Source organism: Harpegnathos saltator, unplaced genomic scaffold (genome assembly GCF_003227715.2).
Source record: "Harpegnathos saltator strain DR-91 unplaced genomic scaffold, Hsal_v8.6 scaffold562, whole genome shotgun sequence".
NCBI lineage: Eukaryota > Metazoa > Arthropoda > Insecta > Hymenoptera > Formicidae > Harpegnathos > Harpegnathos saltator.
This window is the reverse complement of record NW_020230385.1, coordinates 1,081,617-1,108,950: the sequence shown is the minus strand read 5'-3', so window position 1 is coordinate 1,108,950 and position 27,334 is coordinate 1,081,617. Positions and strand designations below refer to the sequence as shown.

Sequence of the window (27,334 nt, the reverse complement as noted above, 5' to 3'; positions counted from 1 at the left end):
CCCGCGGAGGAACATTAGACACATTGTATCTGTCGATTCGGCGTGGACCCGCGGCGCCGATTTTTCCACTGCTCTCTCTCTCTCTCTCTCTCTCTCTCTCTCTCTCTCTCTCTCTCTCTCTCTCTCTCTCTCTCTCTTCCTCTCTCTGGCTTTCTCTCTTGCGCGCGCCTTTGTCGATTCTTGCATTAGCCCCGGCCCTCAATTCCGCTCGATATTCATTCATTTAGCCGATCCATTCATTTCTCCTCTCGCCTTCGACTCGTCCGAATATATTTCGTTTGGCTAATTATGGCTAATTAGATACTTGAAGAGCCGTCGTTTTTCTGTGCAGCGCGCAAGTGGGAGCGCGCTCCCGTTAACGCTGACGGTAATAAATGAGACAAGCTTGATTTATTAGTGAGGATTGTATATACAGCGAGGTGAAAAAGTTTTCAGTCCAGAGATACAAAGATGTTTTGAATGAAACTAGCGTTTTTATTTTCAATATAATCATCCCTTATCGCGATGAATTAATTTTTCTGTACCACTGGGAGATTATTCTGAATTTTTTAACGTGATTTTACACCGCCGAGATTATCCGCTTCTTCATCGCGGATAATAATGAAAACTGGATTTGAATTTTGAAAATAAAAAAAAAATGACCACGTGAGAGTTGGCGTCCAAACTGCGCGGGAAAAAGCGGTTGACGGAGAAGTTATTCCCGCGGCATTTTAACCATTTTAAGGATAAAATTGCGGAATCCTGTAATGGCATGAAAAAAATTAATTCATCGTTCTGGAAAATATATCGAGATAAGAGATGATTATCTCCGAAATGATATGAATGATCGTTTCATTTTATCATCTCTTTCTTTTCGGACGGGAAACGGCTTTCGGACTTTATTGCGTATATTTCCATTTATTTGTACCGTCGAAGCGTCAAGCACGAGAGAATGCGGCGGGAGGCGGAAGTATTTGCCGCAGGTAATTCCAATTTTGCGGGCTCCGGCCATTTCGTTCTCCCCACACGGCTGCTTTTATTATCGCATTATTAATTCGCGCTGCTCGCCGTATCCCCTCCGTTTCTTAATAGCGAGAGAAGAGGACACTTGAAACGCACGCGATAAGACGCGTTTTGTCGCTCGCACATTCTTTCCTCCGCACGCACGCACGCACGCATGCACTCACGCACGCTCGTACACTCCGCGTGGAATGCCATCGGAAATGAGCTATCGTAAAAATTCGCCCGATTACACACGATGGCGTGTCGTTGCGCAGTGACGTTAACGTCACCGAAGGACAGGCGAGCCCGCCATTTGAATACGAATAACACGGCGGGCACAGTCGTCGTCGTTGATAAATGGACTCGCTGGGCTATTATTACTTATAAAAACACATAATTACGTTTTTCGGCCGACGCGGAGTGCAGCGTTGTTGCGACGCGATCGATCGTTTACATGACCTGGATACGAGTCACACTTTTACGTTTTCCCCTCCCCCCCGCACCTTCCCCCCCCCTCGCCGCCGGCCGCAGCGCCTTGTCCCGGTCTCAATCAAATTTCAAACTGGCGGGTTATCGCGTGCGTGCGCCCCGTAAAAGTGAACGATAACTCGGTAAAATATGATTGCGCGACGTTCGCCTATAACGGATCGATAAGTACGTTAGCCGCGCCGGTAATTTCTAGATCGGGGTATACAAAGGTCCCCGTGATGGACGCTACTTTCATTCGTACGCGTGTGAGAGCACCGCTATTAACAGTCCGACGTCGAACACGCACACAGCCCGACGTATATTACCTCAAATAAAAATTATCGCGGGCGTTGCAAAGTGCGTGCCCTCTAATTCGCGCGCGTTGCTTGCACAGCGCTGCTTTTTCGAAAAAGTGCTCACTTTTTCCTCGGGAAAAATGTCGAGGCTTCTCGACGGTTGCCGAGATGCTGGCGGTCGAGCGAAAACGGGATTTTCCGCTGGCAAAGGTTCAAGCGAAAGTGTTAACCCTTTATGCACTCGAGGAATATTTCCTTCCACCAGCTTTAAGATTTATCATTTATACATAAATTTATTGGCAAAATTTATAAAACTTTACGTCTTGTAATTTTTTAAAAGCGTGATACATTTTATCGCTCTCTGTCTTTTAAATCTTCTTCGTGTCAGCACAGCTGGCATTCCGAGCTGCCGGAACAAATGTTCATGCCAGCTGTGCTGGCATTCCGAATGCAAAGGGCTGATGTCTGGATAGGTTAATATCTGACATACTTGACCAGGGACATTTTTAGCGTTTGAAATTTGAGTAAAGATACTAAAATTCCCAACACATGTTTATGTATAGCTTACGTTGGAAACGGAATAATTAACGTTTAAAGGTAAAAAATAAGGACATCCAAAGTGTCGCTACGTGTCGGCATTTTTATTTTTACAATATTTCATTTGGTCGCCATTAGAAATTCATAGTTCCAGCGATTTCTCGATTCTCGAGTCTGCCCCACCGTCGGATTAAATCGCATCAGGCAAAGAGAGAAAGAGAGCAGAGCGCGCGCTTATTACGCCGAAGCGTTTCTCTCTCGGAGACGCGGCGCGCGTCATCGGACATCAGAAGTTACGAAGCGCTCGGGCGCTTTTTGATCTGGCCAGCCCGGGGTCGGGAATCCCGTGGTATTCCGCGCGTCCCATTGTCACGGGGAGATCACGTGTGTGATGCGTGAGGGTAGAACGCAGCCGGTCCCGGGATACCGAATAATAGATATTACCACAAAAGCGGCGCGCGCCGTCACGTTGAAAATTGATTGGACATGTAGCGGCGTGGTTGATAAGGCAAGGCCTCTTGTTACCGGGCGCTACACACGCACACGCACACGCACACGCATACAATAGTATCGGCGCACTTGGTGCGCGCGAACACACGGCGAACACGGAGGAACATAGATCGCGCGTAATTACTTTACGCGACTGCTACCTCGTCGTGCCTTTCGCGCGGATACGGCGCAATCGCGTTACTGAAAACGGCGAGTGCGACTCCACGGGATTGCCGTTTACGCGTCGTTGTGCGTCGCAGCGCGCGTGATGCAATTTTATCACAATGCCGTGACGGCGTTGATCAGGCTGCCTCGGGTGTCGCGAGGCGGAATCGAGCGCGAATGCGTCGAGGGTATTTCGGCTGAACAGTACGACGACAGGTGCCGTTTCTCGCCGAGTCGCGTCGTCGCGACGGCGCTGCCGCCTCGTCAAAGCGCGCTCTCAGTGTGGATAATGAAACCGTCCTGCCTCTCTCTGTAATCGAGCGAGATCGAACGATTGTTTCGCGGCCGCGAGGGCAGCCGCCGCTCGACGCCGTCGCATTTTTTGCCCCGGAAAAATTAGCAAACAGACGTTTAGTCGGGCGATGTTGTCGCCTCTGCTGCATGGACGGGGCGCGTTTATCTCGCCCCATACTGACGCCGCGACTAGCCCGGGCCGTCCAGAGTGCGGATAATCTAATTATCTTGGACGACAAATCTCGTTACCCGTGTCGCGGCCGTTGCCGACGACGCGGCACGGCGATGGGGACAATGTCGTGGTGACGACCTAAACGCAAAGGCGTAACGCAGCGACTCACGCAGTGCACACTCGGAATGAAATGGTAGGACGCGGTAGCCACCGAGAAAGAGCGAGAGAACGAGAGAACCGGACGGGGATATCGTTAACGTAATCACGAATTTCTCTCCACGAGAATTATTCGTCCGCCTCTCTGCATGCCGCTCGACGCGGCGCGCGGAGGCAGGCAAGGCCGCGGAGGCTCGAGCTAGGGAAGAAAAGAAAAACGTTTACGGGGGCTTATGTAAATGCGGGTAATTAATTTCGCGAATCCTATTAGCCCCGCACACAACGGTCCGACGGCGGCAGCGGCGGCGGGCGGGCGGGCGGGGATATTCGACGGAGGCGCCTCGCGGTACCGGATTTTTTTCGAGAGTCTCGACTTCGGCACGCAACCGGGGCTTAATTTCGCGGAGGGAACGACGAGCGCGTATGTACGCGTATACAGCTTCGAAAGTTAATTGGATCGCCGAAGGAAGCGCATCGACTGTGTCCTCGTCGTCGGGAAATTGCACGGCAACTAGCTGGCGCGGAATTCGCAATTATCACTGACGCACGCGTGTCGCGGAATTTTTCGCCACGGCGATTTATGCGCCAGGTATTCCCTGGAAAATTTCTACAAAGAACAGCTGTACATCCCCGTCGCATTGTCCAGAGGCATGTCGTCTTCGTCTAGCTTCTTGCAACGAAGCTGGACAAAGATATCCGAGCGTCGTCGCTTTTGGATTTGGTCCCTCTTTGCAGTCTCTCGTGAAACGCCGCGCGTTTACGCGCGCAGATTTGCGAGAAAACGGCCAATGAAGAGCCCACTTGGGTTGGCGATAAATTAATAATCTCGCGCGTCGACCAAACTTTTGCGCATTTTCGCACGCGATACCGTCGCGCATTGTGTGCGACTGACGCTAATGACGGCTACGCGCGACGTAGCCGGGAATAATTTTTGAGGACAGCGGCGTGGGAGCAATTATATGCGTAATCAGTTTGGCGCGTCCGATAATAATGGCGCGGCTATAATCTACGATCGCGCTGCCATTAAGATCCGCGCAAAAATGCGGATTTCGCCGGTCGGTTGCGCGCTCTCTTGCAGCGCAACTTGCATCCGCCATAAATTCGCCCCTGCCACCGCGCGCGACAGTAAATCCAGTTTATCGTCGCGCTCATCCTTTCGCAGTATCGCTTCGCATTGTTGTCATAAAGCATCGGGGCGCTTTTGCTGACCCGGCCGGTAACAGTTAATGTGTCCATCGTGAAAAATTCGTTAATTTCACAGTGACTGCATCCGCACGCGCTCGCCCCCGCCCCCGCCCCGCCCCCGCCCCCGTGCTCGCTTCTCGCTCTTTTGTTCGCGCACGTATTTGCACGCGTCGGGCGAACGAGACAAACCAGGCCGCGCCATCGTTCGTTTCGGCTGTGTGTGTGTGTGTGTGTGTGTGTGTTGCGCCTGGGGCTGCCGAGGCCCCCCCCCCTCCCTGGCACCTCGTATTATTGACGGCTCAAATTCATTAGATTCTCTCGCGACGCTGCCGAGGGGTTGGGATTCCGCGAGGGTGAAGGCGATGGAGCGAGAAGCCGAGCTCACCCCCGAATTGGCACGGGAGAAAAAGTTGAAGCCCGCGAACGCATATCGGATTATTTCGCCGTATCGTTTTTACCGCACCGCGACCTCAAGCCTCCCGCGAAAGAGTCCGCGGAGCGCGAGATATTTCGATCCTCTCATTGCGTCTCATTGCTGCACCGCGAGAAAGGTAGAAATGAGAGATATACAGCGAGAAAGCTTGAAAAGTTCATACCTGTCCATTCCTTTTTTTCTTTGTCGTTCTTAAGGTGATATAATGAGGCTCGGCGCGTCATATTATATTTGGAGTTTTCAATTTCTGAAGCTTCGAGGCGCGCGTCATGCGCGAATACGAAATTTTTAAGTATGAATTTTTTAAGTATTCGTGAGCGTTCGAATATTCGAAGGTCCAAATTGCTTTCAACTTTGAACACCGAGACTTTGAGAGACGCTTGAAGCGTCGAACGCATCAGATAGCATTTTACCTCTGGAATGTAATAATTTTAAATAACCGTGACAAGCGAAAAGAAGCAAAATTATATCCAGTTATAAATAGTTATTTGCGAATTAAAATATACACAGGCGTGGGGAAGGTAATGAATGCGCGCGCGATTGTTGTGGACAACTTGGTCATTCGCGAGTTGGATCTTTGGAGGCTTCGCGGATAATTGGAGCAGTTTTGCGCGGCGGCAGCGGCGGAAATGAAATTTTACGATGTTTTTAAGAAGCTGCGCAAGATTGGCGGGAGGGTACGCTTGTGCATACAGTTGACCATAAAAATCGTGATTTAAGATTCCGTCGGCAACTCTAGAATTGTACCTCCATCATCCATTTTGTTCCCTCCGATCGTCGGCCTGCTGCAAACGCATTTTTCTTTCGACACCGCGAAGAGGCGGGGGCATAAGTTATTCCTTTGCTTCAACGTTACGAAGGTCCTCGAGGGACCTACAGCTACAGCTGGCGATACTCCTTTTGCTCTCTCGCTCCCTCTCCCTGCCCGCTGTCTCTTTCTTTCTTTCTTTCTTTCTTTCTCTTTCGATCTGTCCTAACGCTCACGACGAATCGTATCGGGAGGAAGGAAAAAGCCTTCCGCCCTCTCTTTTTGCACTTTTTGCGGGAACGAGCGCTTGATGCATAGCCGCGTTTAATACCATTATGTGCTTTCTACCTCTCGAATGACAAATCATTCCTCCGCTCTTCTAATACCGCCGCCTGTAAATATTCTTAAACGTGAAATATAACGCGCGGCGGAGCGCCGTGGGGGTGTTATTCGCGCGAAGAAATCGCTCGGAATAAAAGCGAGCCCGAGAGACGCGGATATCTCGTGCGATGAAGCGCGCGCGTCCCTCGAAGACGCGCGTTACATTTTTGCGGCGGGCAGGGCGCGGCGCTCTCGCAGACTTGCGAATTCCGAGAGTGCATTTGCATAGGCAACTACACGCCCGAATAGTTTATATCCCTAAATACAAAGTCTACTTGGCGCGCTCCCTCGCAGCGACGCATTGTCAGTAGTAGTACTGTCTGGCTCCGGAGTGATTAACTCCCCTTTCATTATCGTCGCTTCCGTGACCTTCGCCGTATCCGACGTAGCCCGTTCCTCCTCTCTCCTCCTCCTCCTCCTCCTCCTCCTCCTCCTCCTCCTCCTCCTCCTCCTCCTCCTCTACCCTCGTCTTTACGTTCTCGCGCGCGCATTCCTGACGCATTTTAAAGCGACCCCCGCCACGTTGTCGTCGTGCCGTCGCCCCCCCCCCCCCTCGACGACCTGTCCAGGCGCAAGTTAATAATGTCTTCGCAATTAATAATCGCGAAATTAATACCAGGACGTGAGAATAAAGATAGATGGGACTACGGGGACGTCTTTCGGAATTTCTTTCTTCGCGCTTCGGCTCCCTCCGTTTCAGCTGTTCTTCATGGTATTTCTTCCTCGCATTACGATGTACATTTTCCTGCCTCTCGTTTCTCTTTCCCGTCTTTACTGCTCTTTCTCCGCGCGGCGCGCGTGCGAAAATGTTTTTTTTGTCATTCAAATGCGGCTACGCGATATATCGCGTAAAAATCCAGCTTAAAAAATAATACCGCGTCTCAGCCGCCGCGTATTTATCAGAAGAGAAAAAATGTCCCGATCGAATTCGGTCGTAGGAACGAGTAGAAATATCGTTCGCTGAACATTGAGATTTAAATGCGCGCCGCTTTGGAAAACATCTCGCGACAAGAAGAGAACGGGGAGAATCTCGTAAAATCGATTTTGCTCGGCGACGCGCTCCGGGATTCGATTACTTCGGAATCGTCGAAGGTTCACGTGTGTTTCCACACGTGAATTATCTCGCATTGTTCTACATTTTTATCCGGGCGCCTTACATTACCGAGAGAGACGATCGAATTGAGATCGCGCGGAAGGTCTTCTTTACACGACTCTTCCGTCTATCGCGACTATCTCGGGAGCAATCGGAACTGCGACTCCCGTCGACTTTTTTACTTTTTTTACTACGGCCCATCCCATCCCGAGTCAATGTGGCCATTTCCGAAAAACCTACTTCGGGATATTAGTTTCGCTCGTTATACGACGTAACGGCGTATGCAGTATCTCCTAACTCGTCGGCAATTCATCGCGATTACAATCGACCGCTGATCGCTGCGCGCGCGCGCGCGCGCGCGCGCTTCGATTTGCTAGCCGCGACGAATTGACGACCTATCCTATTTTTGAATCAATTGATCGCCATGTGGGAGCGTAGATTTCATGAAAAGCCATCCGCGGCGTGTAGGTCATTCGATGAAATCAAATGTCGAGCTCACCAGATTCGTTTTACCGGGCATATTCGTGCGGACTGTGCCATATATAGCGAGTCGGAGAATGTAAAAAACTGCAATCCGAGGAGATTGAATGATCGCGCGACAGAATAGATTAATTCCCCCGGCGGCTCGATTTTGCGGAACCGGAGCGTTTTATTACGGCTCAGTCCTTGGCCTCGGATAATGAGTTGACCTGATAACCCGAAAAAAAAAATGGCCGGAGTCGAGTTGCCGCTTCTCGGTGTAGGCGCGCGCCGCCAGCTGGAACTGCCCTAATCCGTCGTAGCCGATATTAATTAATCTCTGCGGCGCGCGACAACGCGCGTTAGCGCGAGGCAAGAGGCGGAAAGAGAAAGAGAGGGGAACGCGCGAGCGGCGAAACTCGCTCGTGTCGTTCCGTGTGCACGCGCGTTAATAGATATCGATCCCGCGTAAATTCGCACTTGCGCTTCGTTGCGCGTAGCGTTGTTGCGTTACACAACGCGGCGGCGCGAGGGAGGAACGTGCGTTATAATCATCGGCAAAAAGGACAGCGCTCTGCGGGCGCGTGCGAAGTGCACTTGCGGCGGGCTCTTCCAACCTCCCCCCCCGCCCCCGCCTCCGCCTCCGCCCCCGCCATCCTGTGCTTGCGTTCGCGGAATATAGAAAGTGCACCGGCGCTCGCGAATGCAATTAACTGCGGCATCGGCGGCGGCGGCGGGCGGTTTGCGACCGGCGCGTCGCGCGGAGGGAAGTTCTTCCTCTCTCTCCTCCTCTCGCTTAGTCCCTCTCGTAATTCGTAAGATATTTCGCACAGTTAGACGAAACTTAAGTAAGTTGAGCGCGTGACACCTGCCGCGCGTAATCAACCTGCCGAGTTAACTGGGTTTCTCGTTCTCTCGGCCGTGCCAAGAGCCTCCGGGCCCAGAGAGAGAGAGAGAGAGAGAGAGAGAGAGAGAGGGGGGGGAGGCGGGAGAGAGAGAGAGAGAGAGAGCTACCGCCGGTAGTACGTAGCAACGTAGCTTCGCGCGACGGCGAACCGCAGCGACACAGCCGACGCATATTGTCTCAATCTCCGGGGTTATCCGGGCGTCGTCTAAATTCATGCCCGATCGACCAATGGAAACGCCGACGTATGTACCTCCATCCCGCCACGGAAGTTAGTGCAGCGCACGAGCCGGCGCGGAAGCCGACGTTACTTCTCGAGTTATGCCCGGTAATTGAGATTTCGGCGGGAGAGACGTTAGGGAAAGTCGTAAGCCCCGCGTAAGGAGCCCGGCGTGTTCGTCGCACGGCGTCGCGTTGCCTCGCAACTTGAATGAGCGTTCGTTGATTATGAGGACTGGTGCAAAATGTCAAGTAAATCTCTCGCGCGACGCGCAATCGGTGCGGCCATTATAAGACCAGTAGCACCGATCTGTCTCGTAAAAGTGACCGCGACAAACAGCGTTTCTGCCGTCCGGCCAGTCGATTTTCATACGAAATGTCGCCCCTCTCCCCCTTTGCGTCAAAATCGATTATCTTTCTCTCCCTTTTTTTCTCTCTCTCTCTCTCTCTCTCTCATTCGTGCTCTCCTCTGCGTCTCGCTTTTTCTCTCTCCCTAGACGCGTTTCAATTGGCGCGGGTGATAAAATGCTGACTGGACGAGCGCTCGTTCTGTGATTCGAAAAAGACTGTCGATAAGGGCTCTGTTTTATTTGCGGGATACCGTGATTTCGATTAAGTAGCTTTTCCTTTTACCATCGACCGCGTGCGGCGAACGCGCAAGGGACGGCCGCGGTGGAACGGCGCGAGGCGGAAAAGCAGTAATACGTTAATGCAAAGAGGGAGAGAGAGAAAGAGAGAAAGAATGAGAGAGAGAGAGAGAGAGAGAGAGAGAGAGAGAGAGTGAAATAACGTCGCTCGCGCAATCCCCGCGGAGAATCCGCACTCGCGCTACTTACTTCGCGGGATATTACGCGGGCCGTTCATAATCCTTCGAAGCCTATTCATCACGCGTATCACGACTATCACGTTTCATCATTCATTCGAATAATATCTGCCTTTAAGCTTACTAATTATGGTGCAACAGCGATGCAACGGCCGCATAATGAAACATGCATTACGGTGCGTGTAACGTTAATTACGTAGGGCCAACAAGCGCAGAAACGTGATACAATTTCGCGTTCTACACGCGTGTGTGTGTGTGTGTGTGTTCTGCTCCAGACGATATATTTAGATATAAGCGATATGTAAATAAATAACACGCTGTGCATTTCCGCGAGCCGTCGGGCATACGTATCGGGGAAACGGTTTAGCCGCGCTGTAACGTCGCGGTTATCGGTAAGTTTGCGGGAGATTTAATTATTGGCAACTTCGTCATATACGTAAGTCAGCGTCTCGCTGATATCGAGTTTGGCCATTCGACCAGAGGGCTTCTTTTTATTTTTTACGAAACGATTGACGCGCAAAGTCCTATGCGGTGGCGACGCGACGGCTTGACGCCGAGAGACTCACAGCGAAATCGCAATGCGTGAATCGTATGAAACTGCGCTTGAGAAGTGAAAATTTGGCCGCCGATCAATTTCTCAAGAAGCTACATGACGCTCAAACGCGCATGTTCGTCGGCGAGCAGCAGCAGAAAGACAACAACAGCAAGAGCAACAAGTGCGCCCCGGTCGTAATTACCCTCCATTTCGCTTCGCGAACAGTTACCTCGCAACAAATAGACATTTCGACATGGAAACGAGCGCGGATAGATTGTTGAATCCATATTAATATCTGCCTCGGGAAGACAGGCAGGATATTCGTTGTGCGAATTTTCTGAGCTGTCCGTCTCGTTACGAAGAGCCGGGGATAAAAATCGTATCAACATCGAAAATAGCTTGATTGTCCATAAAAACGCGATAACGTGCGGCTCGAGAGATGCCTCTTGAGGCACAATGTAAAGCAAGTAAAACACAATCAAAGCGTCCCGGTTTTACTTAAAAATACGGGTACGTTAAATTATTAATATTAAGTTGCTGCAAGAATAATTGCGGTTTTTATATATCGAGTATCAAGACGTATTATATATCAGTTAAAAATTCAATTAAAAAATTAGTTAAAAAATTAGTTAAAAATTATATTTATTAATCAAAATAAAGACCATCGGCCTGCACACATTTCTCCCAACGGGGAACAGATTTGTTTATTCCCGCAAGATAGAATTCTGAAAAAGATAACGATAACTAGAAAAATCGGCGCCAGACTTAAAATGATAAAACCGCAATTATTTTTGTACCAACCTAATATAAATACGGGAAGGCTGGCGAGCAGCAGTGAACGCACAGACAGACACTGTGGCCGAATCGAAATTTCCCGCGACCGCCGAGCAAGAATCAGTCTAATTGAACCGAAAAATCGCTTTGCTGGAAAGAAAGCTTCGTAATGACAGTTTACGTCGCCGGCGACGTAAATCCGTTGACCGCGACGATAGACGTAGACCGACGAAAGGACGAGGTTCAATCGACAAGACGAGCGAAGGAAAGCGAGAGAGAGAGAGAGAGAGAGAGAGAGACAGGCAGAAGCGCAGGGCGAGCGCTAGGGGTGGCAAAGGTACGAAAGGAAGGTAGGCTCCCTGGCAGCAGCGGCAACTCCACAGGCAACCACCTCTCGCTGGTGGATGCACCTCCGCGAACAACAGCAGCAGCAGCAGCAGCAGCAGCAGCAGCAGCAGCGGCGGCGGCGGCGGCGACGGCGGCGGCGGCGGCAGCAGCAGCGGCAGCGGCGGCGGCGGCGGCGGCGGCGGCGGCAACCTCCCCCCGAAAGCGCGGAACGTGGCGCATGCCCATCCGGGAATCGAAGCCGCGGAGGCAGAACGTCACCGGCGAAGCAGCCGCCGGGTGCCTCAGTACGTTTGGCGAACAGTTCGCGAACGGACGTATTTGCTCGCGAGCTCTGCAGAAAACGCACTCGTTTCCCAGCATAAACACGAGCGTGTTCTGGCATATAGCCGCGACAGAGAGAAGCGGTGTCTCTCTCGGCTGGCCCGGCGCCGTCGGCGGCGAATCCCCTCTCCCCCCGCGAATGCGAGGAGCCCGCGGCTTGCACGCGGCACGACCAACGAACCTGCTCTGTCTGTCTGTCTGTCTGTCTGTTTGTCTGTCTGTCTCTTTCTCGTCCTCGTCCTCGTCCTCGTCCTCGTCCTCGTGCTCGCGACGAGGCCTTGGCTTGTCAGCAGGCCTCAGCGCAGCGTTCTCGACCGCCCGCGGCCGCGCTCACGCGGGACTAACGTCGCGTTCGCCGGGTCGGCGACCCGGTCGGCCGGCCTCACGCGCGCACCCAGTGCTGGCCCATGCATGAACTGACCTCGCCGTCGAGCGAGCTTACCATCGGCACACCACCAAGGTCGCCGGGCGATCAATGAATGCGGCGTCTACCGCCACGTGACTGGACAACGCTGACGGAACGCCAGGAGGCCGCGTCCCCCGCGATTGTCTCTCCCGAGAAACGTGCCGCCGCGAGTCCCGAGTTAGAGTAAGAACGCGCGAGTCCCTCTTCTTAGCCCGCGTCAGACGGGAGCGCTCGCGCGAATCGTCTCCGGCTCTCGCAGCTCTGGACTCTCTGGGTTCGCATTTCCGGCCCTCGGCCCGCGGTGACTCGCCGTGACCCGGTCGTGCGCGCGCGCGCGCGCGCGAGACCTCGAAGGCGGACCAGCGGAAGCGGACTCGCAGGAGGTCCGGCCCTCGCCTCGGTCGCCCATGACAGACAGTTTCCTCTTGCCGTCGACACGTGACAACCGCGCGCGGCGTGCTCGGTCGCGAGAGCCCGAAGCGAAGCGAAGCGAAGGCACCGCGCTTCTTCCGAGGACCAGCGCTCGTCGTCCTTTTCCGAGACTCGACGCGCGCGCGACCTCGAAATCACGGAGACGCTGATTGTGCAGTGCGAGCAGCAGCGAGGCGTCGTTTGATGCGGCACGTCCGCTCTCGGCGGCCCTTCAGTACCTCGCCGGACTGTTAAAGAGTCGGACTGTTAAAGAACCGTTCACGCATGAGGCCCGGGAAAAGCGAGAAAAGGACGGTGACGTGCAGTGTAACCTGTGTAAAGTAGACTCCGGGGAGCCGCGGCTAGGCAGTTGGAAACGTGACATGACGAGCGAGAGTTATAGAGGCTGAGGAGGAGGAGGAGGAGGAGGAGCGGAAAGAACAAGCTGCGCGACAGACCGTGCTCGAGCCGGCCAAGTGGGAATTGTTGCGCCAGCGTGCCACCGAGCGGGGTGAGTCTTTAGAGTTTTCCACTTGTAAAACGCTACGCCGTGCGTCTTCGCGCACGCAACGTGTCGTTACGTCACGCCGCTAATCGCGGCGGCCCGGACGAGGAGGCTCGCTGTCGGCCGCGTCGGAGAGACGCGCGCCCCTCGGAAGCGCGCGAGCGAGCAGCCGCGCGCGCGGTGTTCATTGTTTATGATCATCTTCGAATGAGCAACAAGTGTTGCTGGCATTGTGCGTCGGATAAGCTGTTCTTGATATCGGCCGCGTAAATAGTGCACCCGCGCGCTCCTCTCTTTCTCTTTTTCTTTCTCTCCTTCTCTCTCTCTCTCTCTCTCTCTCTCTCTCGTGGAAAGGGACGCTCTCACCCCTGCGATATCGGCATTAACCTTCTGCGGTCTTCTCGCGTCTGTCGCCGCGGGGGGCCCCCGGGCCCCCGCGTTGCAGCCGCGTCGTATTTTGTTTACCCGGCTGTCTGCTCGCGAAACATTTCAAACAAAATTTATAGATTTCCCACGACAACGTCTCTGATTAAGTGTACACACCGCGCGCGCCTGTTCGTCGCGGAACAACAGCGGGCCGAGCCGGGCAACTGCCACCACGGCTCGGGGCGGCTGTCAGCGGGCAAAGGGTTAATTTATGCAGCTATCGTCCGCTGCAAAGCGGCTTGTCGTCGGAGCGCTTGTCGCCGGAAAATGCAGTTGCGCGCACTTTCTTGCCAGCCTTTGTGCCAAGGCCGCGTCGTCGTTTCCCGGGTCCGCCACTTTCTCCCTGCCATATCCGCGGATTAACGATTCATGCGGGAATTAACGGGGCTCTGCGGGGCGGCGGGACTTGCTCTCTTCTCGCGTAGTTCAACGTCGTCGAGAGTTTCACGGGAGCGATTAGTCGAGCGAGAGGATGACTGCGGAATGCCAGCAGGCGGACGTCTTATTACGCGCGCCTGTTGTTCGAACGCAGCACTTTAAAATAGTGCGCGCGGCGGGATAAAGGAGGGACGAGAGAGAGAGAGAGAGAGAGAGAGAGAAAGAGAGAGCAGGCAGGAAGAGTAGAGAAAGAGAGAGAATGTGACAAAAAGGACCTGCCGTATACGAGCATGAGTGACGTTAAGCTGACACGAGTGGAAGGGCTGGCCGAAGTCGTGGGTGGTCGCGCGCGGCAAGGGGACGGGAGGGGGACGGTTGACAAAGCAGAAGTATGGCAGACGGAAGCACACGGCGAAGTGGCGGACGGTCGAAGGGGAAAAGAGTTGGCTTGGCCGGTAGTCGACGGGGCTGCTCGCGCGACGTTTCGCCCAATTAATGCGAAAGACGATATAATTGAGAGGCCGCGCAACACATTCAAACAGCACGCTCGGCGACGTCCGCGGAATCGGCGCGGATTCGTGCGCGCTCGCGGCTTTCTCGCGCGCGCGTTTGTATATTAATGAGGGGAAAAATATACGCGCTCAGTGTTGTGGCGAACACACGAATTTTACGCGCCAGTTGCTCTTGCTTGTGTTTTTCTTCTCTCTTTCTTCTCTCTCTCTCTCTCTCTCTCTCTCTTTCTCTCTCTCTCTCTCTCTCTCTCTCTCTCTCTCTCTCTCTCTCTCTCTCTCTCTCTCGCTCGGCTATTCTCTTGGTACTGAAACTGTCAATGATCAATGCGACTCATTTCTATCAGAACGATCGAAGTGACAGGAGGTTTTTTTGGGGCAGGTAGGAGGAAACGTTATGCAGAAATGTTTATTTATATCTTTCAGTTTCATTCAGCGTCCATTAGAACGGTCGAAAATGCGTCGTTGTACAAACTCGGCTAATTTTTGTAGGAAATAACACAAACTGATCGCTTCGACCTGGCTCTGCTAGTTGCGGTGTTGAAATGAATCAGTCTGCAAGTTCCCGATCGAGTTAATAAAAATTATTGATAATTCGTCGATAATTCGACAATTCTGCGGAGGCCAATTAATACTTTATTCGCACGGAAGATCGAAAGTCTTACTCGGCGCCTCTGAGTGGCAGAAAATGCCTAGTTTGCCGCGCTCTTTCGAAAGGACCTCCCTGGGAAACTGTAGGCTAAACGGAAACAGGGGTTAATGTAGGCTGCGCAGGATGTTGAATTAGCGTTAAAGGGAGTGCTGAGGAGAGGTCGGAGAACAGGATGAAAAACTCGGGCGGCCGGCGCAAGTTTTAGCCTACACGTTGCGTCGAATCCAACTTTCTGTGTTTTTGCGGCGGTGGAATTAACGGCTTTCGTGCGGCCTGCGCGCGAAAACACGCGCGAACCGTGTTTGCGCAAATTGCATCAATAACGCCAGCAGTCGCCGCTATTAACCGATCCTTTCAGCGAGATTTTGCTGATTGCGGTGCTGCAACTCATAACTGTACAGCAGTTTCAGTTGTATAAAGCGCTACTTATTTGCAAGTACAGTACATTCCGCCGAGGAACGCGCTGATTGTACTTTAGAGAACGGGGGGAGGGGAGCACCGCTTTCCGCGGTCGATCGTCGATGGGACTGGAGTCCTCGCGGAACTCCTCGCTTTCTTAGGACTACGGCGAATCGCAACGTCGCGCATTTCGCGTTACACGGATGAAGAAACGCGCGAGGAAACGCGCATTCGCAACGGGATTACTCGGATCTTTCGCGGAGCCGGCGATTAATCTACTTGCGAACTGCGCGCAAACTTTTTCCTACGAGGCGCGGCGTACGCGCGTGCATGTGTGTGTGTGTGTGTGTCTGTCTGTGTGCGCGCTAGAAAATTCGACGCGCTCGCACGCGACGTTGGTTTTTTCCGCGCGAACTTAGTTAAGTAAGTAGCCAGAAAAAGGGAGACGCGCGCGCGTAAGCGGCGGGAATAGAACGCCGTCCGGTCCTCCATCGAGCCCCGCGAAACCGCGCGTCACGCGACGGCTTGTTAGGCAAACACATCACGCGAATACATTTCGCACGAGTTCCAAAAAGAAAGCGAAAGAAAAAGAAGAGGAAAAAGGGAGGAACGAAAATTCTCGATCGCCGCCGATAATCACGCGCATGTCGCGGGCGCGAGGCCAATCCGCCGCGCCGAAAATGAGCTCGGCCATTTCATTAGTTTCGTCACCTCGCTTGATTAACACCGGGACTACAATGACACCTCCGATGCGCGAAATTCGCGAGCGATACTTCGATCGGCAGCGCTTCGAAATTGCGGCCCGGCGCGGCGAGGGAGACGACGCCGCAGGCCGGTCGGTGTGAGTCGATCGGCGGATCAATCACGACGTCGTCGGGGAATAAATGAGAGTGCGAGAGAGATTGCGATCGAAGTCGCGTCTCGCGCTTCTTCAAGTAGGTGGGTGGCTTCGAATAAAAGCGCCGCTCCGGCAGCACGTAGTGGTGTCACGCGAGTGGCTTTTTGCGCGCTCGCTTATCGGAACGCGAAACCGGCGAGTCCGGATTCTCTCTCTCTCTCTCTCTCTCTCTCTCTCTCTCTCTCTCTCTCTCTCTCTCTCTCTCTCTCTCTCTCTCTCTCTCTCTCTCTCTCTCTCTCTCCCTCTCTCTCTTTCTCTCTCCCCCCCCCCTCTCTCTCTCTCTCTCTCTCTCTCTCGTGCCCGGCAGTGGCATTAGAATATTTTTTCGACTGCCGACTCACTTTGCTCGGAACGCAGATCGGCGGCCGCGGGCGCATAAATAGCGCGTGACGCGTCGTCCTTTCGTCCTGCCGCGCTTTTTGCACGCGCGCGTACAACATAATGCGTATTGAAATCGCATCACCGTTGCCCGGCCGATATCTGGTTTCCCGATGAAGAGAATCGGACTGATTGTCAGAATTAATTAATTGGGTTTGCAGCGCACATTTATGCCCCACGCAAAAATGCAATTTAAATGGAAATTCCGTGACCCCGATTGAATTTGCAATATATCGTAATATTTGTTATCGGTGCCGTGCGCGCTTCACACGAGCGTATAGTTTGCTGGCGATAACGTTTCCATTTATTCGCCGCGACGCAGATAAGCCGAGAAATACGAGCTAATTATTTTTCTTCGGATTTCTCGTGCGCGCGCTCGCCCGCCAAGGGTTAAGGATAAACTGAAGGCGAAAGAGGGAAGGGAGGGAAGAAAGGGGGAAGAAACGGGAGGGATGAAAAAAGAAAAGGGTAAAGAGAGAAACGGATAATACAGTCCGAAACATTGAATGGCAGCCGGTAAAGCCCATCCGGTAGAAGAGGGCTTATTCTCGATTGGACAAATTGCCGCCAATCATAAATAATTGACAGACAATCGCGAGGGATTTAGATTTACCGGCTCGGCGCGTCCATAACTTCGATACTGATTTGTAGCAACTCTAAACCTTAATTTGCAGCGTGCCCGTCCACATTTGTATAACCGCGCGAGCAATACACGGGGGAAACTGAAGCCGCGCGCGCGTCATTCTCATTAGGAATACGTTTAGCTGTAAAACGCTTTGCGCGCGCGCGTATTAATATATTTTGTAATATTATTAATGCGCTCGCGTTCCCAGCATTGTGGATTTATGCGAGCCGCTTCGTTAGCCGAGAGAGCACGCCGTCAAATATTGCAGCTTTATCAAATACGCGATGCTGCTTTTTCCTCTCTACTTCCGTCGACACTTTTACGCGGCGCGATCGCGTGCGGGATTGCAATAGGGTTGTAACGAAAGTGGTTATAACAAAAGCGAATACGAAAGCAAAGGAAAAAAAAAAATTGTTTGCGAAAGCGAAAGATCTCGTTTCTTTCTACTGAATGATACAAATGAGTAAATTGGTAACTTCTCAGACAACACAATGTCTAAGATCGTGACATAAGACGTCTTTAAGACGTCTTTAAGTCGTCTTAAAGAAGTTTTATACTATGACATTGTAAATTCCATTCCCACTTCGTACGTGTGTGAAGTTGGCCCCGCACTTTTCGAATTTTGTATTTTTTCGAATTGTGCTGCATTGTGCTACGTTTGTGCCGTATTGTGCCGCAATCCGCAACTCTGTAACTCAAAGCGTACTCAAAAAAATTAAGAAAAACTAAATTTTTGGTAGCCCCGCACTTTTCGAATTTTGAGTTTTTCTTTATTGTGCCGTATTGTGCTGTATTGTGTTTGTGCTGATTTATGCCGCAAACGCGAGACCGATAACTTCAATAACATTTGTGAAAAAGAATAAAAACAAATTTGCCAGCCCCGCACTTTTGTCCGAATGAAGCCAAATTTGTCCGAATTTTTGTTTGTGAATTCTTACCAATTCGTGCCGCGTTCTGCCGCGTTTGAAGAAACTGGAAATCTTCTTTCGTTCTGTAGAAAAAAAAAATGTTAAAGTTAAAATACGAATTAACAAGTAACTTTTTCTACAATGCATTTATCGCAAGTCTGCAAGTTGTGCTGAATTGTGCTAATCGAGTACAACAAGAAACCACTTAGAGATGTATTGAAACTTGCACAGCTTGCAAAATAATTGGTTAAAAAATGGTAGACCAAAAAATTTCTTTTTACATTTTCGAAATTTTGAGAGTTGTGCCGAATTGTGCTAGTTAAGCCTAAAAATCTTTAATGGTAAAATGTCGTCAGATGGCTGCTTTTCGCAGTACGAGCATTTAAAGGAAGCAACAGAGATCAGCAACAGATCAGCGCGGCAAAACTGAGAACTGTTTTTTGGCTGTACTGTGGACTGGGTGGTCTGACGTAATTTTGCCATTAGGAAAAGTTATTGGGCTTGACTAGCACAACCCGGCACAACTTCGAAAATTTCGAAAATGTAAAAATAATTTTTTGGCCCGCTACTTTTTGCCAATTTTTCTGCAAGCTGTGCAATTTTCCGAACATGTCTTAGTCGTTTCTTGTTGCACTCGGCTAGCACAATTTAGCACAACTCGCAGAATTCGCATATGCAAGAGCGAATATTCGTTACAACCCTACAAGATTGCAGCGCGCTAAATGATCGTCGCGACGCCGGCTAATTAGTCGTGCCTGCCGATGGACGGCGCTTATTGGCGCGTAAATTTGACCGCGTGCAAACGGGTGTGACAAACAAAGATAATGCGCTCGTTGACATCGCGCGGAGATTAGTGGTTTAGCCCCGTAAGAAGCAACGCCATTATATCTCTCTCGCCGCTCACAGATTCCTTTTTTTGCGAAAGCCCCGCTGACGTGCGGCTCGCGTGTAGCTCGGGAATTTGTACGGTTGATCGCGCGTGATTCGACGAACAGACGTCACCGCCGTCGTTGCCATCGAGATGGCAAATACGGCAGGGAAGGCTGGACGTGCCGGCTCGCACGGGTAACATGCCTTCTGCGATCAGATACCGAAGATTACTGACGAAATACCGCCGTGCTACTTTTAATTCCGCCGTGAAAACGCCGTCCGGGTGAGATGCAAATCGCCCGTGTTCGTTATGATTTCTCAGACAAGAGACAGACTCGATCATGCGAGAGGTTTGTTGTATTCGTGAGAAGAAATTGTCTGATTTCGAGAAATTCGTAATTTTCACATATAAAACGAGCAACGTCGACTCGCTCTCTTTCTTTTTTCTTTCGACTCCCAACGAGGATTCTGTTTTTCCTTTTTAGCATCGAAACTCCTGACGAGAATTTCAAATGAGAGACCTCTCTGATGTAATCTGCAAAGTGTTCAGGTTTCTCTATAATCTCCCTCTATGCGTATTTATCCAACTTGTTTCGCTGTGCGACAATTGCGCTAATTGAGAAAATTGAGAAAATCGCGAGGTAGGAAAAACGTGATCGAACATCGAAACTTAACAGAGAGAGGAGTCGAAAGTAGAGACTGGAAGGATCCGAGATCGCGCGCGAGACGACGAGAAGCGCGAGAAACATGAAGCGTATATGCGAGATTCTCAAGAGGAGATAGAAAAGGAGAAAGAGCGGGAGAGAGAGAGAGGGAGAGGGAGAGGGAGAAAGAGGGTAAAGCTGTCCCGAAATGAGGTCGACATAATTGTACCCCCCAGTCATACTGGAAGTAGGCAGCTGTGCTAAGGCAAGAGATGTCAAGAGAAAGAGAGAGAGAGAGAGAGAGAGAGAGAGAGAGAGAGAGAGAGAGACGGGGTGAGTCCAGGAGTCGGTAAGGGGGTTGGCCGCCGTCCATTGTCTCACGCGGACTCGAGCCGGCACTGATTAAATACTTGACACATCCCCGCCGCCCCGATGCGATCCGGACCGGCATAACTTTGTTCGAATTGTAATTACGGGCCGGATCGGTCTTCGCTCGCGAACGAGTTCTAGCCGATCCCGGCGCCCCCTCCCGCTGCAAACTTCGCCCCGTTCCTTTCAGATCGTCGCGGTCTGCCGTCCTATCCTCCACCTCCACCTCCACCTCCTGCCGCCCGCGGCTGCGAGAGCTCTGACTTTCTATACGAGCCGTCTGGATTCTCAACTTTTCGAAACGTTTCCGGAGATTGCGCGCATGATCTACTGAATACTGTGTTTGTCCTCGGCCCGTTGCGCAACTCCCACAGTTATCGATTTATATGCTGCACCGCACTCGCAGCTGAGAGGACTCGAGTCCCCGAGTACGAATTAAATTGGCCGCGAGACCCGCGGACGTCAGATAGATCTCGGACAATAGATCGGCAATGGCGGTCCAAATTCCGAAGAGCGCAGGCGGCCAAGGAAGCGCCGCGCGCCCGCGTCGTCCGAGCGGGCGACGACGACCGATAACGTTCCCGCTAACTGAAATTAGTGGATCGAAATTGGAGCAGAATAGCGGACGGATTGCGCGCGACGGTGTCTTGACGCTCTCGATGTGCACGCGCGTATTTCCGTGCTCGTCGTCCTCGCTGTCGTGGAGGACACCGCGGTTTATCGCAGTGCCGGTTTCCAGCTCCCGAGGCGTGGGGATTATGCAATTTAAAATGAGTTAATTGAAGTGCAATAAGTCGTTAAAACTCTCGAGCAAATTAATTAATACGAAAGCCGGTTAGAATGGGGCTGCCGCCGCCGCCGCTCGATCCTCGCCGACCCTCCTCGGTTTCATTCTTGCGACGCTATTACCCGCGCCGACGTCGGCCATGTCCGTGGCGTTCGCTCTCCTCTGTGCTGGAACAAGGCGTCCGCGTCTGATGGAGGTGACGACGACGACGACGACGGCGATGACGTTGGTGGTGGTGGTAACGATGAGGTCGGAGGTAGAACGGCGCGGGTCGATGAGGAAAGCACGGTTAATGAAATAATGTACGCTCGAGGTAGCCCTCGAGCACGCTGCGGGCGCGCGCGCTCGCGCGCGAGCGAGCGAGCGCGAGCGGATTTAACTTTTGCGCGAAAATGCGCGCGCCCTCGGCGAAGGGTAGACGCGTTTCTCCCCGCGTTCTCAACTCGGAGCTAAGTCGCGGCTTTATTGCTGCGAGGGAGGGCCGATCGACGAAATCAAAGGCCCTCGCAAATCGTAGCGTGCTTAATTAAGAATTCTGCGCGCCGGGCTGTGCCCGCCGCCGGGGAGCGAGGAGGGGGAGGGGGGGCGCGCGCAATATCTCGTCGACGCTCGGATGGGAGCCGAGGCGGACGCCGAGAAGCGCGCGTTCTCGCGTGGAATTTTTGGTGTTTCGACGGCTCTGCGAATTACGTATCGCGCGCGCGCGCGCGCGCTCACGCCTTTATCGAGGCATCGAGTAATTACGCGCCGACCGTTTGTTCTTGCTAATTGCGAAGCGTTTAATCCAGGCGTGACGCGAACGGGGCGAGCGGAAACGCGCGGGCGAATTTTCGGCACTGTCGCGCGGCGGTCCCTCTTCTTTTTCTTTCGTCCCCCCGAGTGAAAGCGCGAGGGATCGCGCCGGTAAAAATAAATTTACTTCGGTTTAAAAAGGGAGCGCTCTGCTGCACCCCGGGGAGGGGCAAGGGTAAGGGAGGGGGGCGAGGAGAAGAAAAAAGGAGAGAGAATGAACTCGCGCTATCGCTAGGAGAGGTCTCGATATCTGGACGAGAGGCGGCGGTGGGAGAGTGGGAGGGGGTGGAGGATTCTCGGGGGAAATAAGCGAGAAAAATAAATTATATCGATACCTCGCGGAGTGCGAGAGTGAACGCGAGCGAGCGCGCACAATTCACCTATCCGTGTTTATGAAATAGTTTATGAAGTTTTATTGGCTGCGGTGAGGAACACGCGTTCGTTAATGCTGACGTTGCAAACGTCCGTTTGACACGTTTTCGGTTTAATTACTTCGACCGCCCACACTAACGGACGAACTTTCCGTAGACGCTATTTCCAGGCCGTTTAATGGGCCATTTTGCGCGTCAATTCTCTAATTCTCCCGCGCCAAAATTTTCCATTATTTACACGGGCGTTGTGGCGCGCGCGGCCATTAGTGTTAGCAGTAGCGGCTCTCCACAAAGGCGGATTCTTCTCTTTTTGTTCTTTAACTGAACTGTGTTCTGCGCTCTCGCTGCTGAATAAATGAGCGTTCGTTTACAGCGCGCGCGGCGCGCGCAACTGCGCGAGACCGACCGACGATTTTCGCGGCTTGTTGCAGCATTTGCCCCGGCGGCGCGATTTAAGGGATGGGGGTGACAGGGAGAGGAGATGAAACGCGGGACGAAACGCGAGATGCGTATCGCGGCGGTGCGCGATACATTATTGATAATTAGCGAATCGACGGTATCGTTCCTGCTGCACACGCATCGTCGGCGCCGCTCGGCACCGCCGCCGGTCTTACGTAATACGTGCCGTCGTGATCGGAGAAAATAAACCGTACTAAATTTCACAAGTTAAAGCAGTTACCACCTCAGCGATGTCTCGCGTTACGCAATTTCGTTCACTCGGAAGCGACCTTGGTTCACTTCCTTCATTCCGCTCGCTTTTCGTCCTTTCTGCGCGCGTCTTCGGCCGTGCGTGCGTTCGCGCTCCCGTCACTGAAAACATTTAGCGCTGCAAACCGGTTTTAAAGGGTCTAACGAACTGCGAAGCCGGGGCTAATTGAGACCGTTGCAAACGCGCCTGTATCTCCGTCGGAACCAGTTTACTGCACGACGACAGGTGTAACACGAGGATGTTTCGTCGCTTTACGAGCGCTAATACCTTTAAGCCGGAGGTCGAGGAAATGTTATGAGAGAGAGAGAGAGAGAGAGAGAGAGAGAGAGAGAGAGGGGAGGGGGAAGAAAAGGAGAAATAGAAAAGCGTTCGGAAAAGTTACTCTCACTCCTGCCCCTCACACTAGAAGCTTTACTCGCGATGTTCATTGTCAGTCATAGTTTATAAATGCAAAAGTGTGTGTCTTGCGCTTCTTTTCTACTGGATAAATATTCGAAAGATTGTTTGTAGAAGAAAGAAATAATTCACATTTTTAGCCAATTCTGTTTTACACATTTCAGTTTAAACAGTTCTCATTAATTTGTATTTATAATGCAGCAATCTATATATTTATTTATTTATTTATTTATTTATTTATTCGTTTGTATATTTAGTTGTTTCGTTTTCTTCATATCGCGGAAATACATATGCGGTATTTGAAAAATCGTTCATAGGCAGGCAGTGAAACAAAAATTTAACGCAACCGCGCTTCTCACAAGTTTCTCTGCCCGACCCGCGCGCTGATCGTTAAGCGCGTTAAGAATTGGATCGATGCTCCGTGAATTAGAAACGGAGTATTCCGGCGGGTCGATAATTTCGAGGCTTAACGAATAACGGGCATTCCGCCGTTTTATAAGTGGGAACTCACGAGGCATTTCTCGCGGTTACGGAACACGGTGTAATATCATTTTCTAGAAGAGTTGCTCCGATACGAGGCGATACGAGGCGCCCTAGCGCTCGCAATTGGATAACGTCCATTCTCGCGCGCGCAACACCAAAATCGGCGGAATCGTATTCCGGACTTTGTTACGTGCGAGCACCTTCAATTACAGGTACAAAGCGAAACGGAAAAACGACACAGTTTTCCGACGCAGTTGCGGCGGTAATTGCGCCGGTAATTTATGCGCTGATTTATGCGCGAGCAGCTGATCCATTGCAATTACCGACCGTCGTAATTCCAATCGCGCCGAATTTGCACCGAACGAAATTCCGCGTGTGCGAATGAATTTAACGTCATTGCGAACGAGTGCGCTAAGTACGCGCATGAGCGCCAATGGCAGCCGGCAAATCTTCACACACACACACACACACACACTTGCGCATGTTGATTAACACGTACATTTCTTAACGTATCCATTACTCCTTTGACGCGGGAAAAAAATGAAACACGGGGAGCGTGTAAAACGACCCTCCCCCTCCCGCTGCGCGCAACAGCGGCGCGAATTATGCATTCCCCCGAGAAAAGGAAGACATTTTGCGAAACGACAGGCAATGTGCAAAATATACAGTCGCACTGTGTCGGAGCCGCGCTCGAGCTCGCAATCAGCCCGATACGAATCTCCGATCGCGCGCATCGGGGATGCGCGCGGCGCGTGACCTGCTTATTACGTTATCAGCGCGCACCGCATTCCGCGGTATCAGCCGCAAACGCGCTATTGGTAATCGTTCAAGAATAAACCTATTAACGGTGCAGCGGCGGCGGCGGCGGCGGCGGCAACGGCGGATCTTCGTCCCGGTCAAACGCGACTCCCGGCGCAATGCGTAATCTTCTCCTGTCGCGCCCGATCGTATAATACCGTGTAACGAGGATGCAATGCCCCCTGAAATCCCAGCCACGCAGGGACGACTATGCGTGGCGAGAGGAGAGAGGGAGCCGTTGGATCTCCGTCGGGATGACGAAACGTGTATCTATGCTCGTTGTGCTGGCGACCGCGTTAACGCGTGGGCGTGCGTGCGTGCGTGCGTGCGAGCGAGCGTGCGTGCGTGAGTGCGTGTGAAACGACGACACGCGCGCAGCGGCCGGCGGTGTGACACGGAGGCCGCTCGGTCAGGCGCAAACCGGTGGGGACTATAGCTGAATTAGCATGGCTATCTGGATAATATATTGGACTGTATCGTTGGACACGACCAGCCAGAGCCACGTGATATACTGACACCCTCGCCCCCCCCCTCCTCTCCCCCTGCCGCTACCCCTTCTCGCGCTGCCCCGCCTCCCCCGCCTGCGGCCGCCCTGGTTTTATTGGCAGTGCGTACCCCCGCCGGTACCAGCCCTTGACGCCCGGTTTATCCACTTTCGCCGTTAATCCGCATCGGTGCCGGCGCGGGAACGGTAAAAAATGTATTCCCTTTCCATTACCTCTCCCTCTCCCTCCTTCGCTCCCTCCTCTCTCTCTCTCTCTCTCTCTTTCTCTCTCTCTCTCTCTCTCTCTCTCTCTCTCTTTCTCTCTCTCTCTCTCTCTCTCTCTCTCTCGTCAACTCTCTTTCTCTCTCTCTCTCTCTCTCTCTCGTCAACTCTCTTTCTCTCTGGTTTCTCTCCCCTTCTGGCCTGTCCCTGTCTTTCTTCATCTCTCTCGCCCCCTCTCTCTTATATTCCCTCGCTCTTTGTTCGCCATCGGCTAGTCCTCGCGGTTGATCAACTCCTCTGACGTTTGAATCTTAATTGGCTACGCTGTGTGTCGAACTCGCTGTCGAATTCTCCCGCTTACTCAATCGCGGAAGCCCATCTTACTTTGTACAATTATCGTCTGATTCATAGAGGTGACGTACTTTTTATCACGGGAAAAATATCCCGAAATGTATCGAAATTTCCATCCCAATTAATTACTCATTTACTCTTCTTTCTTTTTGTATGCTGCATATCTTCATGAGAAGACTCTTCATTGGTCTTTGAAATTCGCGACGGAATTAATAGACCGGAATTAAGAACCGAGATCGAATCTTCTTCATTAGAGCTAAACTGACCAAAATTATTATAAAATTATTATCGCGGTGTTAAACATTTAATTGAATCTGAAGCGATTCCCGACGGACCGGATCGGAAAAGAACCGACCGCAGTTAGATTCTACTGAGATTTATCGCGCGCGTGGTGCAGCGAGACGCGCGAATGCGCGGCTTTCGATCTCCGTTTTGAATTTCGCTTTCGGGACGTTTACGAGTGGCAACGACCCACTACGGTAGGAATCAGCGGTGCGATCGCGTTGCGTTGCGTTGCGTTGCGCCGGCGAGACAGGTGAATATTAATCGTGCATCGGGCATAGTTCGTAATCCATATATCGAGCACACGTCGGGGGTCCATGACTCGCTCGCTCGCGCGCGCTGTCTTCGACAGCGAAACTCTCGTCCGGGGATCTTCCGCGCCGCTGGTGCTTTATGACGGCCAACATCATCCCCGGTGAAGGTCGCGGTATTGTGGCTAATCGTATTCTGCCTCGTAACCTCTCATAATGGATTTCGGAGGGCTCCGTCGGTTAAATTAATAAATACTCCGAATCTCTTGCGCACGTCAGTGTGATTTATGACGTTTTATCGGGGCGAAGAGTCGTGGAGTCCCGCGGGAGAGCTCGGCGAGATACTTGATTGGCTTGTTTGAACAAGACGTCGTGCTCGATCGAGGAATCGTGCGCAGGTGAGTCGGCAGATTAATAATACGATAGATGGAAATTTAATTGAATGACGAGATTGTGCCCGGCACACAACGAACCGGTCCTCCGTGCGTCGTCGCTGCGCTCGATATCGGTTAGCATTCGTCGCTCATTAACCTTTAGAGGACCGGCATTTTTCCTTTAAAATCTACAATTTTTCCGCGGAAAATTTATATATATATATATATATATATGTAACCATCATGATGCGTAGAGTTTTCGAGTTTGTTAGTGGCTCCTATAGGAGCCATCCCGGTCCGGAAACGGCCAAAATAAAAAAATTTTCAAAATTTAGATCTTGGCATTTTTACGGGTTTTTTATATCGCTGATCATCATTTTGATATCAGATTATCGAAATTTTACAAAGAAAGGCGATTATTTACCTAAAATAAGTCTATATTACTATGAGTGATCTCATACGGTAATAAAACTTTCCTTTAGCACAACTCAGAGCTAACGACGTGGACGTAGAAAGTTATGTCGCTCCTTTGTTTTTTATATTCCTTGTTATTTTAAAATTTTTATTTTTTTTATAATTTTTTATTTAAAATTTTTAAAAAATTTTTTATTTTTTCATAATTTTTAATTTTTTTATAATTTTTTAATTTGATTTTATATAATTTTGAGGGAAAGTGGGTCTATTATAAATAAAAACGTATTGAGATGCAAAGTACTATGCAGTTTAAATGTGTGTACTTGTTAATAAATGTTTATTTACAAGTAAGGTAAAAATCACACGAACACATATGCAAATATATTTTTAGAGCACATGAACATCGACATAAATGCATAAATAACTATAATAACTATAATAACCTTTAAGGAAATACTGAA

At 51.4% G+C, this 27,334-nt stretch overlaps 1 protein-coding gene across 1 annotated transcript in view; it reads left to right on the top strand.

Moving 5' to 3' along the window:
* The first annotated feature begins 11,729 nt into the window (after positions 1 to 11,729).
* The window catches only part of Ten-m (teneurin transmembrane protein Ten-m), a 787,615-nt gene continuing 772,010 nt past the window's right edge, over positions 11,730 to 27,334 (top strand). Inside the window, exon 1 of the mRNA XM_025303695.1 lies at positions 11,730 to 13,109. The gene's annotated coding sequence lies outside the window, so the exon portion shown is untranslated. The remainder of the gene's footprint in view (positions 13,110 to 27,334) is intronic.